The sequence below is a fragment of the Hesperophylax consimilis genome, unplaced genomic scaffold (genome assembly GCF_061612785.1).
Source record: "Hesperophylax consimilis isolate HC1 unplaced genomic scaffold, BYU_Hcon_1.0 scaffold_40, whole genome shotgun sequence".
Taxonomy (NCBI): Eukaryota; Metazoa; Arthropoda; class Insecta; order Trichoptera; family Limnephilidae; genus Hesperophylax; species Hesperophylax consimilis.
The window spans coordinates 849,261-866,465 of NW_028301270.1; the positions used below are offsets into that span (position 1 = coordinate 849,261).

Sequence of the window (17,205 nt, forward strand, 5' to 3'; positions counted from 1 at the left end):
TGCGACAATTTGTGTTTCCATTTTTAATTTTGTACCTATTCATGTATGGGATTTCAGCACTGTGCAATGCCGCGTACAGTTCAGACTTAATGAATCCACCCATAAGCGACACTTTGAACTTAAACTCTTGTCTCTAACTGCTCAAGGAAAACCTCCCCTCTGCGGGTGTAAAACACTCAGCCAACCTCCAATCATACAGATGAGGTTAAAGAAATATCCGAAGAAAGAGTTGAGACTTTAATTAGGTAGGTAGGCAGCTGGGCGGGTAGGTACATTGAAACAAATTGAAAAAATCGTCATACATATCTTGCAATACTTAGTTTTAATAAAGTAGTGTGTATCTCTATTTGATAGCCTATTACTCTTGGAATGCTTCGACATTTACGTGCCTGAAAACTTGAGCAGTAGGTAGTCGTCATCATGACACGAATTGTTCAAGATACCAAACTGCAGAATAGATTTTCAAGCATAGCATAGCATGACAATATGAATTTTTCTATTGAATAATATTGTAAAAACAGTATATACATTTAATTACTCTAAATAACCTCAAAACTTGGTTCGTATACCTACCTGTATTCCCTAATGTGTTTATTGTTCTACATGAGAAATATTTTACGTATGCAAATTGCATTGTGTATATATCTACTGATTAATCTATTGATCAATACATTAATTTAGTAATTGTGGAATGATTTGCCGGCCTCTGTTTTTCCTCCCTCATGCATCATGGGTCTCTTTAATACCCATGTACAGTCTTTCCTCTCCTCAAAAAGACATGTTCAGGCCCAGAAGTAAATTATATTCCTCAGGGCCTCAATGTAAAAAATGGGTTTAAGTAAAGTAAACATTTTTTTCCTGCAATAAGTTATATCTTAGGCCCTTGAAGTGGTTTTTCACAAACACTCTACAAATAATCAAAATATTTTTTTTACTAGGTAGGTAGTTCCTACGTGCTTAAGTGTGAACAGTGTACACTAAGGACGGGTTGTTTCGGAGAATTTGAACAATTCATCAAATTTCAACGTTCATTTTCGGGTTCTGTGAAAGTCCTATTCAAGTTCTGTTACTATATGATTGTAGGCTAGTTGCTTGACAAAACTGAAATAAAAACAGAACTTGAAAAAATCTTTCACAGAACTTGAAAATGAGCGTTGAAATTTGATGAATTATTCAAATTCTCCGAAACAACCGGTCCTAAGAGTGCATAATAATAATTGGATAATATTTAGAGCATCGTATTTTGAAAAATCACCTCATGGGCGCTGAAACTATGGTATGGTGATACTATGGCATATCCTTACAACGACACCCTTCGAGGATTTTCAGGATTAGCATAACTGATGAATTAGCAAGTAACCTTCCCCAGGACTTGTTGAAATTACAACTAGCTTATGGCAGGATTATTCGTTTATCATATCTTAAAATATCACGTGACATTAATATTTTTTCAAAGACAGATCATTTATTTCATCTTATGTTGTTTTTTTTAAATGCCACACAATAAAGTCTTTTACAAATTTAGGTACGTTTTTATAGGTAAGTTGTGCAAAGTAGTATGACAAGTTTAAAGTACATAATATAATAATAACTGTGTAAAAAAAGGACATAAAAAATAAAATATGATACGTAAAAGATAGATATAATAGTACAATATTCTTTAATTGGCAAGTTGAAATCTGGGTAGCCGGTAGAGTCTACGAAGATTCATGTTATTTATGATGATAGAGAAATTATTATAAGCATTCCAGCTATTCTTTGAACACGTATCCTCAGTGATTTTCATATATTATTATGAAAAAGTGTTATTACACATAAAATAAATAAAACAATTTGTTGAGCACGAGACCACAAAAAAATTAAAGAAAAGCTAATAATCATGCGACAGATATAAATATATTAGGAAGATGGCCAACTATATAACAGATGGATAACTTTTTTTCAAAATAAATGCAAAAGATATTATTATTTGTCAGCATAATTCACATCGAATGACGTTATATGATAATAACAGGATATTATTGTAGTACTTATATTATGTAATCATTACATTTATCTTAATAATCTATGGCTTGTCATTGAAGTAAAATCATGTATTATTTCATAGTGCTTTCACACAAACAAAAGTATTGAAATCCGTAAGTCTAAACTTAAACTTTAGGTTGCACAGTTTACACCCGCGCTGTGCAAGCGGGTTCCTTTCAGAGCATCGGACCATCATAATATGATTATTTGCCGGAAATTAAAACAAAAATTATGTCCTAAATGAAAAGAAAAATGATTATTGACAGTAGGACGATGGTCCCTTTACTTAATCAATTGTTTATGAAATTACTAACTCAACTCTTTTTCTTGTTAGAATGGTAGAATAGAGTCATAAAATAGGTACATAATATTCGTGATAATTACTAATATCAATGAACGAAATCGTTTTATCTAAAATCAGAAAAAATTGCAATCGCCCAACAAACATTTGGTAGGGCGCTAATGTCAGATGTTGTTAGCTTTGACGAAACCGATTCCAATAAATATAAGGGGGATCAATCAAATTAATAATAATATGACCATTACGTGATAATTTTATCCAACTCAGTTCTATCTAAACAATAACTTGTTTATTTACGGTGATAAGTTTATTGTTCGCCAAACAAGTTGAGAAAATGATTAGTTTACTAATGCGGATTTTGTGTTGTTTAGATATATAGAGAGATTATCTTGCCTTTATCGCGAGATTAATTTTAAAAGGGTTCCCAGATTTTAAAATAAAATTTTGAAACATTTTTATATTAGATTAGCCGGGCTTTACACACAATTTTTTGAATTCGGATGTAGGTAGTAATTTTTATTTTATTCTTATCGTCAAGTATGCAAAATTTCATCAACATCGGAATAAAACTGTAGATTTGTATAAAAAGCCAAACCAAACATCTTTATATATTATGCATGTAGATGGATATATAGGCCCTGTCCCAATCTTTTTGTTTTTGTCGGATGTTTTGAAAACATTTTGTCGCTGGAGACCTGACTTGAGATAACTATGAAATTTGGCAAAATTTCGTTGTTGTTTCTAAGCATAGAAAAATAATTACTTTTCTACCAACCTTACGGTTTCACTGTCAGTGAATTCAATTCATTTGGCTAATACCATTTGTTCCCACCCAGTCAAGGCCTGGCTGGTTTCATTGGCTGGCTAAGTCCTCCATCACTGAATAAGCAACCAACATCTGCCGCTTATAATGACGGTAGTAGGAGATTTTTAAATAGTGATAGGTTTTACGAAATCCGAGAATGATTATCTTTCTTTTAAGAAATAAACCTTTTCGCAATTGTCGTCCATCGTAGAAAGGCAGCTACTAAGTCAGAATACTTATTGGTGACAAACATAACGCTAGAGCCAAAGCGGTTCGTTAAAATACAAGCCAAAATCGATAGTCAATTTTGACAGACGTGAAGGGAGATAATTACGTTATTTTCTGTTATTTCTAATATAAAATGTATCATAAAATCGTCCATCATTTTGAATTTTCGGAATGCTATTCTTTTAAAATTAAATTTGCATCATTCTAGACAAGCAAATTAAATTAATGTATTATGTCGTCAAATTAACCTTTGTTTGTATGGACTCGTCTTTTCAATGACAGCGTATCGTTATATACATAGGATATACACCGGTGCCAAATCAAGACCAAATTAAAAGGATTCTGAAAGCATCGGAATATAAACGTATGGCATACGGGAATATACGGAAGTCGTTAAATGTTCGTAATGAACGGACGCCTTATTAAAAACGTAATGTACTTTGATATTCGTAAGATATATGCGGTTACCAAAAGGGCAGCAATATGAGAGGGTGTCCAAAAGACTCTAAAATGTATGTACCTTGCAAAAATATGAATACCCTTAAAACACGATTTATGGCAAATTCTGTTACGATCACTTTATTCTATAACTATATATAAGTGAACATTCACAGCGTTTTTGTTTCTAAACCTACCATAAGCGGTGGTAGTCAAAAGGATGCGAAGTGAAAGGTCGCCACATCGGTAGCGGGATTTATATATATATATATACATATAGTAATACACAGTTTCTTTGTTTTATTTGGTCGCTTAAAATTAGGCGAAAATCGACCACTCGAACCTTCAAGTCGCTCACACTCTAGGTTCGTATTCGCGTGCTTGAAAAAATTTGCCTTTCATTTGTTTCGTGTTCAAGCAAAAGGCGACCGAGACGCCTCTCTGCGGGAAAAGAATTCAAGTTCAATTCAGCGTGCCAAAATGTGAACAGGATTCAACCAGCTTTTTTAGAAACTCGGCCGGATTCGTACGGCGGGAAAATTAGCGGAACTCTGTCGGCGGAAACTGGAAGCGTTCGAGGAGCGCCATACTCGAGAACCGCGGTTCACTCTCCCGCCGCCAGGACTGCCCCACTATATAAAAATTTGATTTGCGTCAGAGCTTCCAAATCTGGGAATCGTACCACGTGGTCAAGCAAAAACCGCGCGGTATGCTTTTTTATAAAATCTACACGCTCAACTTGATGATTGCAATCCGTAGCAAATACGCCGTCTGCCTTTAATATTATCGAAAAAATTCATCCTCCGAAGGTTAACCCTTAGAAGACTAGCAGATTTTGCATGAATTGCCCGCCTGAAACGGCTAGATTTTCGTAAATTACATTTTATACTCACTCCAGGTTTGAAATATTATTTAGCTGTACCTAAAGATTTTACAATGTTTTTATTAATTTTACGGTATTCTTTAATATTGTAAAATTAGTTTGGTTCACTTAATATTATATTTTTACTGGGTTATTTTGTGTTAGATGGAATGTAAATAAAAAATATTACCTTCAAATGACAAAATCCCGGAATGGAACACTCACAGATTGTTTATTTATTGTCAAGTCGTAAAAATTCCTTTTTTCACACAAAAAATGAACCTTTGGCAATCAAGTTATTAAATTTTACGATGAGTTTTATATACACAGTAATTATAATAAATGTTTTCGTATAATGCAGAAAAATATTTGGCCAACACACATACACTTGCGCAAGGCCACTTGTCGGCATTAGAAAGGGTGACCACAAGATTGTACAGCGCGACGGGCTCTTTTAATTATTAAAACTTTTCTACAGTGTGATATATACGAAAACATGTAGTGGGGCACAAGGCAACTTGACAACAGTAACACCAATAACGTGTCTGAACTCGACGTTTAGGATTTAGCGACGAATTTTTGCATACGTGACACTCCCGATAAACTGATTTTCTCTTAGAATTTGAAGATGGTGGAGCGTCCGAAGGAAAATGTCTGGCAGTTAGCCTCAGCGGATAATCGCCTACTCGATTTACCTTTTTTACTGACCCAGGAGCATGGTGTTTAGTAATAAGTTGCCTAATTACTTCCAAATGAAAATCAGTTAAGCTTACTTCTTTTTTTGTCTGTAACTTGTACATTGCGTGAGCATTTATTAAAATTACGTCAACTGCCCGAAAAGCAATTTTTTTGTACCACTTGATAGTTTTTCGAACACTTTGCACAAAAGTAATTAACATGTCCGACCTGTCAACACCTCCCATATTCTTATTATAATTTATGATACAATTGGGTTTCATTATCGGAACTTTGGTTTTCCAGCTGTTTTTGCCTGTTTCTTTCATTGACGCATTGTGCGATGTAGTCAGCATATGCACTTCCCTCTTGTCGTGCCATTTGATTGCAAGTAAGCACCCAGTTGTTTTGCATTCTACGTCTCCTTTTTTTACATTTCCAAATGTTTTAACAGTACCACAGGCATTAGTTTTTTTGCTGTGCAAATAGCTGAATAGATAGGGGCTTGAATACCAGTTGTCTGTGTAAACTGTATGACCTTTCTGTAAGTAATCCGCTAGTAAAGAAACAACCACTTTCCCAGAAGTCAGTAGTTGCCGGGATATTTGTTCGTCTATATTCGGTATTTCAATGTAAGTTTTAGCACCACAATAAATAACAAATTGTAAAACAAACCCAGTTTTACAATCACAAATAACAAAAAGTTTTATGCCGAATTTGTGCCTTTTCGCCGGAAGATACTGCTTAATGCACAATCTGCCTTTGAATAATACCAAGGACTCATCAATGCACAAATTCTCATACGGATAAAAATATATTTTGAATTGAATGCAAATCAAATCCACAAAATCTCTAACTTTATGGGTAGTATCACCTTTCTGTTGCTTTTTATTGTCTGAAAAATGGAGCATGCTTAGGATAGATAAATATCCATCTCTTGGCATTGTTTCTCCAAATATCGGTGATGAAATTAACCTGTCTACCGACCAATATTGATGGATTTTGCCTTTTTTACTTCTCGCCATAAGCATGGTCAAGGCAATGAAAACGTACATTTCATCAACATCAACATTTTTCCATCTGTGTAACTTAGAATTTGGAGCAAATGTTTTTTGAGATTTCACAGTATCAAAATATCGGTTTGTTTCGATTACAACACTGCTCACGACATCTGAATTAAAAAATAGCTCAAAATAATCAGCCTCACAACTCTCTTGGTTAAGTTTACAATCTCTTAATCCTGATTGTTGATTAAAACTATGCACATCTGGCTGAAAGTTAATGCCACATCCCCACGTTGGAGAGAAATTTGTAAAATTTATATTATTGGAGGGATCTTCATCTAAGCGTTCAAAATCTCCAACTTCACTATCTCCATTTTGTTCTGAAGCTTCCTCTAAGCTCTCCAAATGTTCAGGAATATAATCTTCATCATCACTCATCGAAAAATCAGAATCGCAATCTATCACAAAATTTTCAATGACGTCTTCATTCATTTTAAGGATTAGAAATCAAATTTAAATAGTTACAACAAACACTCAAATAAACAAAACAATAAAATGATCTTAAATTCACAAATAATACGCACAATATAATAATAAATACGAACGAAACACTTCATAAAAGTAAATATTAACACAGAAACACTCCAAGAGTAATAAAAAAACGGTCACCCTAATATAACAATAAACAGTGTCCAGCAGAACGGCCAGAAACGCGACACTAACTCGGCGAAAGGACAACTAAGACTGTATGCGTGCGCTGAAGATAAGAATCAAGTGAAGAGGGATACAACGTACTTAAAAGTTCTGTTAAAAAAAAACTATACGTAAAAAGGAGAATCTGTTAAAAGGATGTAGTAGAAAATAAACAACTCAATGCAAAACATTTTTTACCTCAAAGTTTTAATGTTAAATTTACTAAATATTTAGCGATGAACATGACAAATGCTCAAAACTACACTTGTAGTGAGCCGTTCTCTAGGAGAACTTTTCTTCCACTACGATTGTAGTTGGCCGTCTCCTTGGGGTTAAGGAACGTTATTCGGCCGTCCCACAGATGGCGCTCGGTTCAAAATGTCTTACAGTAACCGGATAAAGTTTTGACATTTGCCATTTGAACCGAAAAATGCCATAGCGAAGTGATGTGCTTTTATTTTAGGGATGTGATCTCAAAGAAACGATAAAATTTGTAGAGGTACTTACTTTGGCAGTATATTTTTAAAAATCGATAATGCTTATGAACGAAATAAAATAAAGTTTGGTAAAATAATTTGGCACGGATACCGTCGCCCAGAAGTGAAAAACTACATCAATAGCCTCTCGCTAATTTATTATTTCTACCAGGAGCGCAGAACTTGGATGAGGTTAGCCTGGGAACCATTCATATTAAAGGTTATCGTCTGTTTATTTTTTAACGAGTAGGTGCCTAACTGCGTTATGTAAATATTTTTTCGGTAAATTTTTAAAAGTAGGTACCTACACAGTGGTACTGGGTAGATGTCCTTGGTAGCCAGGTACTGAGAGCATGGTTTAGCCCAATTCTAGGTTAGGTCCGTTGTGTTGTAATATAACGTATGGATTTAAAATTAAAAAAAAAAAACGATAAAATCTGTGCAGGTACTTACTTTGGAGTTTATTTTTTAAAATCGATAATGCTTTTGAACGAAATAAAATAAATGGTTAGTTTTTAAATTCTCACGGCCATAAGCATTTTTGTTATTTGTTTTTGGGGTGTTATGCCGTGTTGCGCTAACTCCTTCTTTAGCCGACGTTTTGGACAGCGTTGCAGTGTCCATCATCAGAGCAGATCAAGTAGATCCGAAACGTCGGCTAAAGAAGGAGTTAGCGCAACACGGCATAACACCCCAAAAAAAAACAACAGAAAAAAGAAATAAAATAAAGTTTGGTAAAAATAATTTGACACAGATACCGTCGCCCCGTAGTGAAAAACTACATCAATAGCGTCACGCAAATTGATCAATTGTACCAAGTAGTAGTAGCAGCAGTAGGAGTAGTAGTAGTAGTTGTAGGAGTAAGAGTAGGAGTAGTAGTAGGAGTAGGAGAAGGAGTAGGAGTCGTAGTAGGAGTATGAGTAGTAGTAGTAGTAGGAGTAGTAGAAGAAGTAGGAGTAGGAGTAGGAGTCGGAGTAGGAGTAGGAGTTGTAGTTGTAGTTGTAGTTGTAGTAGTAGTAGTGGTACCGTCGCCCCGTAGTGAAAAACTACATCAATAGCGTCACGCAAATTTATAAATTGTACCCAGAGCGCAGTTATATAGGGTGAAGCGGTGTTATTGTTTTGTAAAATAAACATTTTTTAATCAAAAATTTTTCCAGTTTGAGTGTTTGTTATAAATTTGAGAGGCGGGCATGGGTACCGTCGCCCCGGGAGCCATTTATATTTTAAGTTTTTGTCTCTTTATTTTTAACGAGTAGGTACCTAATTGCGTTATGAATATATTTTTTTGGTAATTTTTTTTTTTAAATTTATTAAGTTTGAAGATTTTTTTTATATAATTTTTACCAATAAAAATTTTACATTTTACATGTTTGTAGAGCGATGTTTTTTTCCAAAATAAAACTCGCTGGGACTTTTGAAGAATGTCGGTGGGAAAAACCGTACATACGATATGGGTATCAAATTACGCGTCTCGACTTACAGAATCCGAATGGCTCGGTGAAAAAATGATCGGTAAGCTCCTTGGCTCTTTTTTTTCTCAAAATATTCATTTCATTCTAAACAAAAATATATTTTAATACATTTGTGGTCACACATTTATTGCTTCATTCACATGCAAGCATACATATTTTTCGTGTTAAATGAGCAATTCTTTTTCCAAAATAACAACTTTTGAAGAATGTCGGTGACAAAATCCGTACATACGATATGGGTATCAAATTACGCGTCTCGACCTACACAACACGAATGGCTCGGTGAAAAAATGATCAGTAAGCTCCTTGGCTCTTTTTTTTCTCAAAATATTTATTTCTTTTTATAAAAATTTGCAGTCCCACACCCTCGCCTCATCTACATTCAAATACTACACCGCGCGATTAATTTTTACCCATCAGTTGCCTGCAACGGGCAAAAAGCTAGTACATATAGTAATACACAGTTTCTTTGTTTTATTTGGTCGCTTAAAATTAGGCGAAAATCGACCACTCGAACCTTCAAGTCGCTCACACTCTAGGTTCGTTTTCGTGTGTTTGAAAAAAGTTGCCTTTCATTTGTTTCAGGCTTCAAGCGAAAGTAGACCGAGACGTCTCTCTGTTTGCATAGAATTCGAGTTCAATTTTGCGTGTAAAAACGTGAAACAGCAGTCATTTTTTTTATTTGGAAACTCTACGGCTGGAAAATTAGAGGAACTCTGTCGACAGAAACTGGAAACGTTTCGAGGCGCGCCATGCTCAAGTACCGAGTTTCACTCTCCCGCCGCCAGGACTGCCCCACTATGGCAAAAAAACGATTTGCGTCAGAGCTTCCAAATCTGGGAATCGTACCACGTGGTCTGCCGAATTTTGCAGAAAGTGAGTGTTGCCACGCGCGCGGTTTCGAAACGGCCAAATTTTGGTGCATTTTCGCAACGTTTCGTTTTCATCGATCGGGATGATCTGCAAAACATTTTCTCCTTCACCGTTTATGTTTTTATTCAACATCGAACGCACCCCGAACGCGAAATCATAAAAAAAAAATTTCTTGCGCCTTTTTGCTCGAAAATTTTGCGTTTTTCGCATTACTCGAACGTAAATTAAAAACACGATTGATTTTTATCGAGCGTCGGGTCTGAATTGATCGGGTATCGTTGATTTTTTTTTTTAAATTTTACCAAAGATGTTTTTAAATTTCCCCATTTTTAGGGTAATAGGTTTAATTAATGTCTAAATGTTTTTCTTTTCATAATGGTATCATCGGTAGTCACGTGGCCATTTTTTTTTCTCAAAATGGCGTCCTCTTTTAACTAAATAACCGCATTTTTTACGCGTCTGTTTGTTTTCTGTGTGTTTCAAAATATTGGAAAGTCCGTCGAAATGGATATCGATAATGGATAATAGATGAGTTGAGATTATTCTCAAGTTCCGTGTGTCTTTGACAAGTTGCCCAATTGGAAATCGAATTTGCACTCATGAACGCGACGAAGAAAACAATGGTGCCTATCTGCAAGCTTTGATCGAAAATGAACTTAAAGTGAGTTTTACCCATAATATAACGTAATAATTTATATTAATAAATGATTATACAAATGCCTAACTGTCATTTGTAGGGTTCTGAAACGTCTAGGCTGTCGAAATATCGTCTCTAACAACGCTTTGACTAGACGTTCTGGACAAAGGACAGCGCAGAATTCTAGCATCTTCTCAAGGTGAATATTATCATGTTATAATTAATTAATTAATAGGATCCGGAATCGCGGTGGCTTTTTGAAGAATTCCAGGGCCGCTCATTATTAAAGGCAAAACAATTAAATTATCGTTATTCAACGGGTTAAATTCGTTTTAAACATACTGTCCTTTTGCAGCTGCATGTAGTATACATACTAGAGGCCTGGTCTGAACAAATTCTCAATTTTACATTATTTTTTAAAGAAATTAATTTTCATACGGGGAATATTATTATTTATTGGATAATTTGTATAGCGCCGCTTTCGTGAGAGGGGCGCTTTACAGTTGATGCAGGTATTACAGAAAATATAAATATTACAAAAATAGAGTGAAGTTAAGTTAAGTAAAATGAAGTATAGGAACAGGTGACACAAAAATAGACGATGCAGACTCTGCAGCAAGAATCCTAGGTGGTGAAGAAACTAAAACATTCCACTTGAAGTGAAATAACACAGAAGTGCGCTATATAAATGTCATGTTATTATTCTTATTCCCTTTCGCTTCCCTTCTCGCCCTGCTTGTTTCGACACTAATTGCGCGCAACACTAAAATTTAACAAAGTTTCATCACAATAGGATGAATGATATAGAAAAAAGAGAATTTTGATCAAAATTTCATAACGCAGAGCTCACCATTATTTACAGAAACCTTTCCTAGCATCCACACAACTGGCCAAAGTTTCATTGATATAGGAAGAATGGCATAGGAAAAAAAATTTATACACACTTAATAACGCCAGAGCTCACTTTTATGTATAGAAACCTTCCCAGGCGTGTGCACAACAACTTGCACAACAACTCGCCAAAGTTTTATCGCAATCAGATGAATAATATACGAAATAAGGGAATTTTATACAAATTTCAAAACACCAGAGCTCACCATTATATATAGAAACCTTCTCTTGCATCCACACAATAACTCACCAAAGTTTCTTTGCAATCGGATAGGAAACAATGGATTTTATGCACAAATTTTATGTTGCCAGAACTCACTTTTAGGTACATAGAAACCTTTCCAGGTGTGTGAACAACAAATTGCCAAAGATCAGACATTTTTTTTTTTTTTTTTTTTTTATTATTTATTAACCAATAAATTAACATACATTTTTTTTTGGTATAATCCACCTCACTAGGCTGAGCCTGTTCTGAGGTGGCGGGAGTTTGATTTAATTTTAGATAATGCGAATTTACATAGAATCAAAGATGTAGATAAAAAGATATACATAAAATATAAATAAAAAAAGATATATAATAATTAGAAAGATAAGAATTTTAAAAAGAAAAAGAAAAACATAAGAAATAATGAAAATACATATAAATGAGTGAGAACAGAAGAGAAAAATTCAGGCGTGGAGTGCCACAATTTATGGTATTGTAGATGTTATCTGTCCGCAGTATACAATGCCTTTGTTGACTATCCATGTGTGGATTTTGTGTCTTATATTTACACTTGTTGCCAGGTCTTTAATATCTTTTTCCATTAAATTGACCAAACATACATTGATTTTTATACAGGGTGTATCGGCACGTACCCGACAAACTTTAACCAGCTATTCCTTAGCATATTTGGAGTAAAAAATCTTATGTGCACTTTGCTGTCCGGTAACGTTTTTTTTTAATAAAAAAAATATTATTCATATTTTCACCACATGTCACCACTGTTTTACCCTTTGACAAAGTTTGAAAACCCATCTGGCAAATATTTTATTCGAATTCCGTTGAATAATGCACGTGTGTACCTATATTGGCGCACGTTTACAGTCACAACGAAATAGCACGGCACCATTCGTTTCATTTTTAACTATTATTATTTAGTGTGTGCGAAAGAGCGAATACGCTTTTTGACATACTTGCTTATAACAGCTGTTGAACACGAAACGCAATGCCAATAACAGTGATGAAGTGTGGAAATTTTAATTTTTTTTGTTTTTAATTGAAAAAAAAATGCTACCGGACAGCAAAGTGCCCATAACATTTTTTACTCCAAATGTGCTAAGGAATAGCTGGTTAAAGTTTGTCGGGTTAGTGCCGATACACCCTGTATATATTGAAAATATGAAATCAAGGTTAAAATTAAATTTAAACAATATTAATAAAAGACAATACAGTTTCCTTGTTGGTATCACTATGTAAGCCAGTACTGTGATTCAACTACGGTATACAAAATTTGAGTTTATGTGGAAAGGTTTATATCAATCACACTAAAATAATATTATGTGACGTACTGCTCTTTGTCCTTTTTGTGGTAAAAATGACTTTACTTGACTTGTTAACTGAAGCTCGGCCCAGGAAATATGAAATCCGATACTTTTGTTTATCGTACCACGTTGGCAATCGATAATAATAATTTCGTCTTTTTCTATTCAATGAACAAAATATGAGAAAGAAAAGAGACAATAGGTAATGGTAAATCGGTATGTCTTACTTTAAAACAAATATTTTTAAACGACAAGCCGATAGGAAATATTTCATTTTTTAGAAGTTAGTTACGAATTAGTATTCATCAATCAGCACCATGGCCGCGTTTATAGTACCTTCAATTCAGTGGCGGATCCAGGGGGGGGGTCACGGTGGTCATGACCCCCCCCCTGGGCCCCAGCCCAGGGGGGGTCATGACTACCTAGGTCCTGGGCCCATCCAGGACCTAGGTGGACCACTAATTAAAATTGTTAAACATAATGTTTTTATATATTTTTTGTAACAATATAAATTTTATTTAAGTACTTTCAATATTTAATTAATTTAATATAATACTTTGTTTGGCGGCAAACGCATTATTCGGGAACGAACGCATCGAAAATTCGAATGTTACCGCGTCACCGCGCACCGCCACCGGCGCGCGCTTCGGCCGCCACCTTTCATATTATTATGACACATTTCGTGTAACCACGTGTGACGCTTGCGCGCTCTTTGTTTCGACTAACGTCTAGCGTCTAGCAAAACCTAACCTCAATCGGAACGACTAAACTTTATTAATAAAGTGTTTACTTTTATTTGTTTACTAAGTTAAAAAAAATAAGTTCCAATATGAGTAATAGTGTTCTTAAAAATTGTTGCTGCAAATTCAATTCATTACAAGAAATGGTAAGTAATCTAATCAGTTTCTTCATTATGCCAGTGTATGTGTGTTTAAACTCAAATGTTATTTGTTAATGTTCTAAGGCTGGGGTTAGACTCGTAAGTTTTTTTCCTGTAAATCGCTCTTGAAGGCGAGTTTGGCCAAATTCCCAATGTAAACGACACCAAAAGTCACTTAACGTAATTTTAGTAAGTTACAGAACTTATTCTTTCGGAAGTTTTTTGACAGGTCTGGACAGGTCTAACGCGCCCGCGCGAATTACCAGCCTTCCTATACTTCCTAAAGCAATTCTTAAGGCGAGACACAACCTCGTTCATCGAGGTTTTGCCCAAGGCTAACATTTTAATTTATTTCGGCGAAATTATAATTGAATTTAAAAAAAATAAAATTATGCCGCACGAGGGATGCAAGTTATTTATATTTTAGATTAATAAAACAATACCTTACAATTAATATATTTTACGTTCAACGATTTTAAAACTCGTCAATCAAGTAATCAAGTTTCTTTTTATTAATATTTATATGTACCTATTAATAATTCACTTTCAGAATATTTTTGTTTGGATTGTAAATAAATAAAATCAATTCAAATTTTATAAATATTTACTTTTATTAGCGTTCCCCATAGTTTGAGGATTGTCGATAATATTGACTACGCTGCCGGCTCGGCCGCTGCTGGCAAAATAGAATGGATGGTATTCATCCACCAGGTAACAAGGTATTAACAAGCGTATGGAAGCATCGGCGAACGGAGATCTCGCTGGGCGCTTCTTACGTATTGCAAGCACCGCGTCATGGCAACAATATTTATTTCAAATTACTTGCCTCGTGCAAATCAGGCCAAAATATGACGGTGCAAGGCGCTCGGTTTTAAAATTTATAAAGCACAAGAATCGAAATATTTCCAGCGTTTATATTCCTCTTAAATATGGAAGTACAGTACTTACATTTATTAATAACATTTGCTGCACACGATTGGTCCTAAAGGAGTTCAAATTTTTAATTCATTCGGCCTCACTATTGAGAAGAGCACGCTGGAAGGCATTATTCTACTCTTCGATAGACTGGATAGACACTTCATACCTACAGTGAATATTACAGTGGAACGATTCAAATTCTTTACCAGGAAGCAAAGAAATAACGGTCAACAAGCTGTTATTATTTGTCTATTTTGTCGTGACAAGCAAAGTGTTACAATAATAATGTCGAGTCAAATTCTGCAAATGCAGAATGCTACGGATATGGTTGGCGAGTGGAAACGTTTTAAGCAATCATTTCTTTTATATATGATGGCGAATAACTACAACGAGGAAAAGGAAATTCAAAAAGTTGCAAGATTCCTACACACAATACTATGTTGAAGACACACCTGACACCATGTTATATTGTGGTGAAATAAGAACACGATTAATAATTGTAATCTGTACTGTATTGGTTGACAATTGACATTACACGAGCCTACGCCGCCCGGGCTTGCGGAGCAAAAGACAATCTTAATGATATACCTAGTGTTACCATATCCAACAATACCTACTTTTTACTTGTATATATTATTATCAAAATTAAATTATAACTTCTTGTAACTGTAACTGACCGGACCTAAGTCCTCCATCACAACACAAGCAAGCATTTTCGGCTTTCTGTGGTGGTGGTAGGAGTTATTGTTGGGTTATTCGTAACCCGGGAATGTTTGTCTTTCTTTAAAAAAAAAAAAAACTTGACCACGACTACGTGACCCCCCCCTGGCGCCAAAGCTGGATCCGCCCTTGCTTCAATTAATCTAATAAATAAGTGGATAAAACCCCATCCTGAGCTAAAATTTGATCGTGGGGTGATTTATTGTGACGAGTGTGATATTTCTTTAAAACAATTAAAAAAATATTCAGTAACTAAGCACGTTTCAAGCAGAAATCATTTGATAATGAAGACAAATGATAAGTGTAAAACAGATTTCTATTTTAATTTAGCTATGTTTTTAATATGTTCTAATATTCCATGGACAAAACTAGACAATTTTAATTTCCGTCTTTTTTTTTCGAAATATTTGTGTTGTAAATGTTCGACTATGGATCTTCCGAGTGAATCTACTCTCCGAAAAGTGTATTTAAATAAAGTGTTTTGTAGTGAAATTAACGATATCAGAAAAAAATTAGGACATTCATATATATGGGCGACAGTTGATGAAACGACCGATAAGTTTGGACGCAATATAGCTAATCTGGTCGTAAAACCACTAGGAGACATTGTAACTTGGTCATATTTGATTGCTAGCAAGGTTTTACCAAAAACCAATGCCGAAACCATAAAGGATTTTGTAAAAAACAGTTTAATTTTTTTGTGGCACGAATCTGCAGTTAATAATTTCGAAAAACTTTTAATTTTAACAACAGACTCTGCTCCTTATATGCTAAAAGCCGGATGCGAACTTAAAGATGTGTTTCCCAATATGATACACTTTACCTGTTTGGCTCATTCACTAAATCTAGTCGCTTCAACTGTGCGGGATAAATATAAGAAAGTGGATGATCTTATTTCCTGTGTTAAAAAAATATTTTTGAAAGCACCGACAAGAGTAGACATATTTAAAACCATGATTCCAGATATTGCACTACCACCAGAGCCGATATTAACGCGTTGGGGAACTTGGCTCAAAGCTGCTGTTTACTATGGTCAACATTTCGAAAAAATAAAAAGTGTCGTTTCAATTTTAAATGAAAAGGACGCTGTGGCAATAGCGAAAGCTAAATTATTGTTTGAAGATGCGAGTATTAAGGGTGACCTAATTTTTATAATGGAATATTTCGGAACAATTCCAAATGCTATTGAGGATCCTAAGCTTACTATCATCGAATCGTTCGAAATTATAGATGAGATAAGGACTCTTTTATCGTGGAGCAATGAAGAGTGGGCAGAAAAAAGATTCGATGCCATATTAAATAGAAACCCTGGCTACGATAAATTACGGAGCATTAGTGAAAATTTAAATGTTACCATCGATTCAAGACAACTCTATAAATTTGCTCCGCTGACATCTGTCGATGTTGAACGATCATTTTCCATATATAAGTGGATTTTTGAAAATAGGTTTAATTTATCACCAGAAAATATGGAACGGATTCTTATACTGTATTATAAAAATAATGTTGACATCAAAATGAATTGATCCTGCATCATGTACAATGTACATTCTGTTTGAATTCACAACAGGTAAGCATTAAGAGCGTTGTTTTCGCGGACGAAATTTCGACTCCCGCAAAAATAATTATTGTCCTGTGTCCCTCTCTAACGGAGCGTGCAGCGGGGAGCGGAGAGGGAGTACCTGGCTTTTAGTACGGCTGACGTTGCAAGCGATGAAAAAAAGTTAGATAATATGAGATTAAATAAAAAAGAAATTAAGTTCAATGCTTGAATATTTGC

At 34.8% G+C, this 17,205-nt stretch overlaps 1 long non-coding RNA gene across 5 annotated transcripts in view; it reads left to right on the plus strand.

Moving 5' to 3' along the window:
• Positions 1-17,205, plus strand: part of LOC149408969 (uncharacterized) — a 54,480-nt gene that overhangs the window by 18,794 nt on the left and 18,481 nt on the right. For 4 of the 5 annotated variants that reach the window (XR_016305336.1, XR_016305337.1, XR_016305334.1 and 1 more), the window contains exons 1-2: positions 10,242-10,516; positions 10,593-10,691. The exons of the other annotated variant lie outside the window; for it this stretch is intronic. This is a non-coding gene — a long non-coding RNA (uncharacterized LOC149408969). Of the gene's footprint in view, positions 1-10,241; positions 10,517-10,592; positions 10,692-17,205 lie in introns of those variants that run through there. 5 annotated transcript variants of the gene reach the window in all.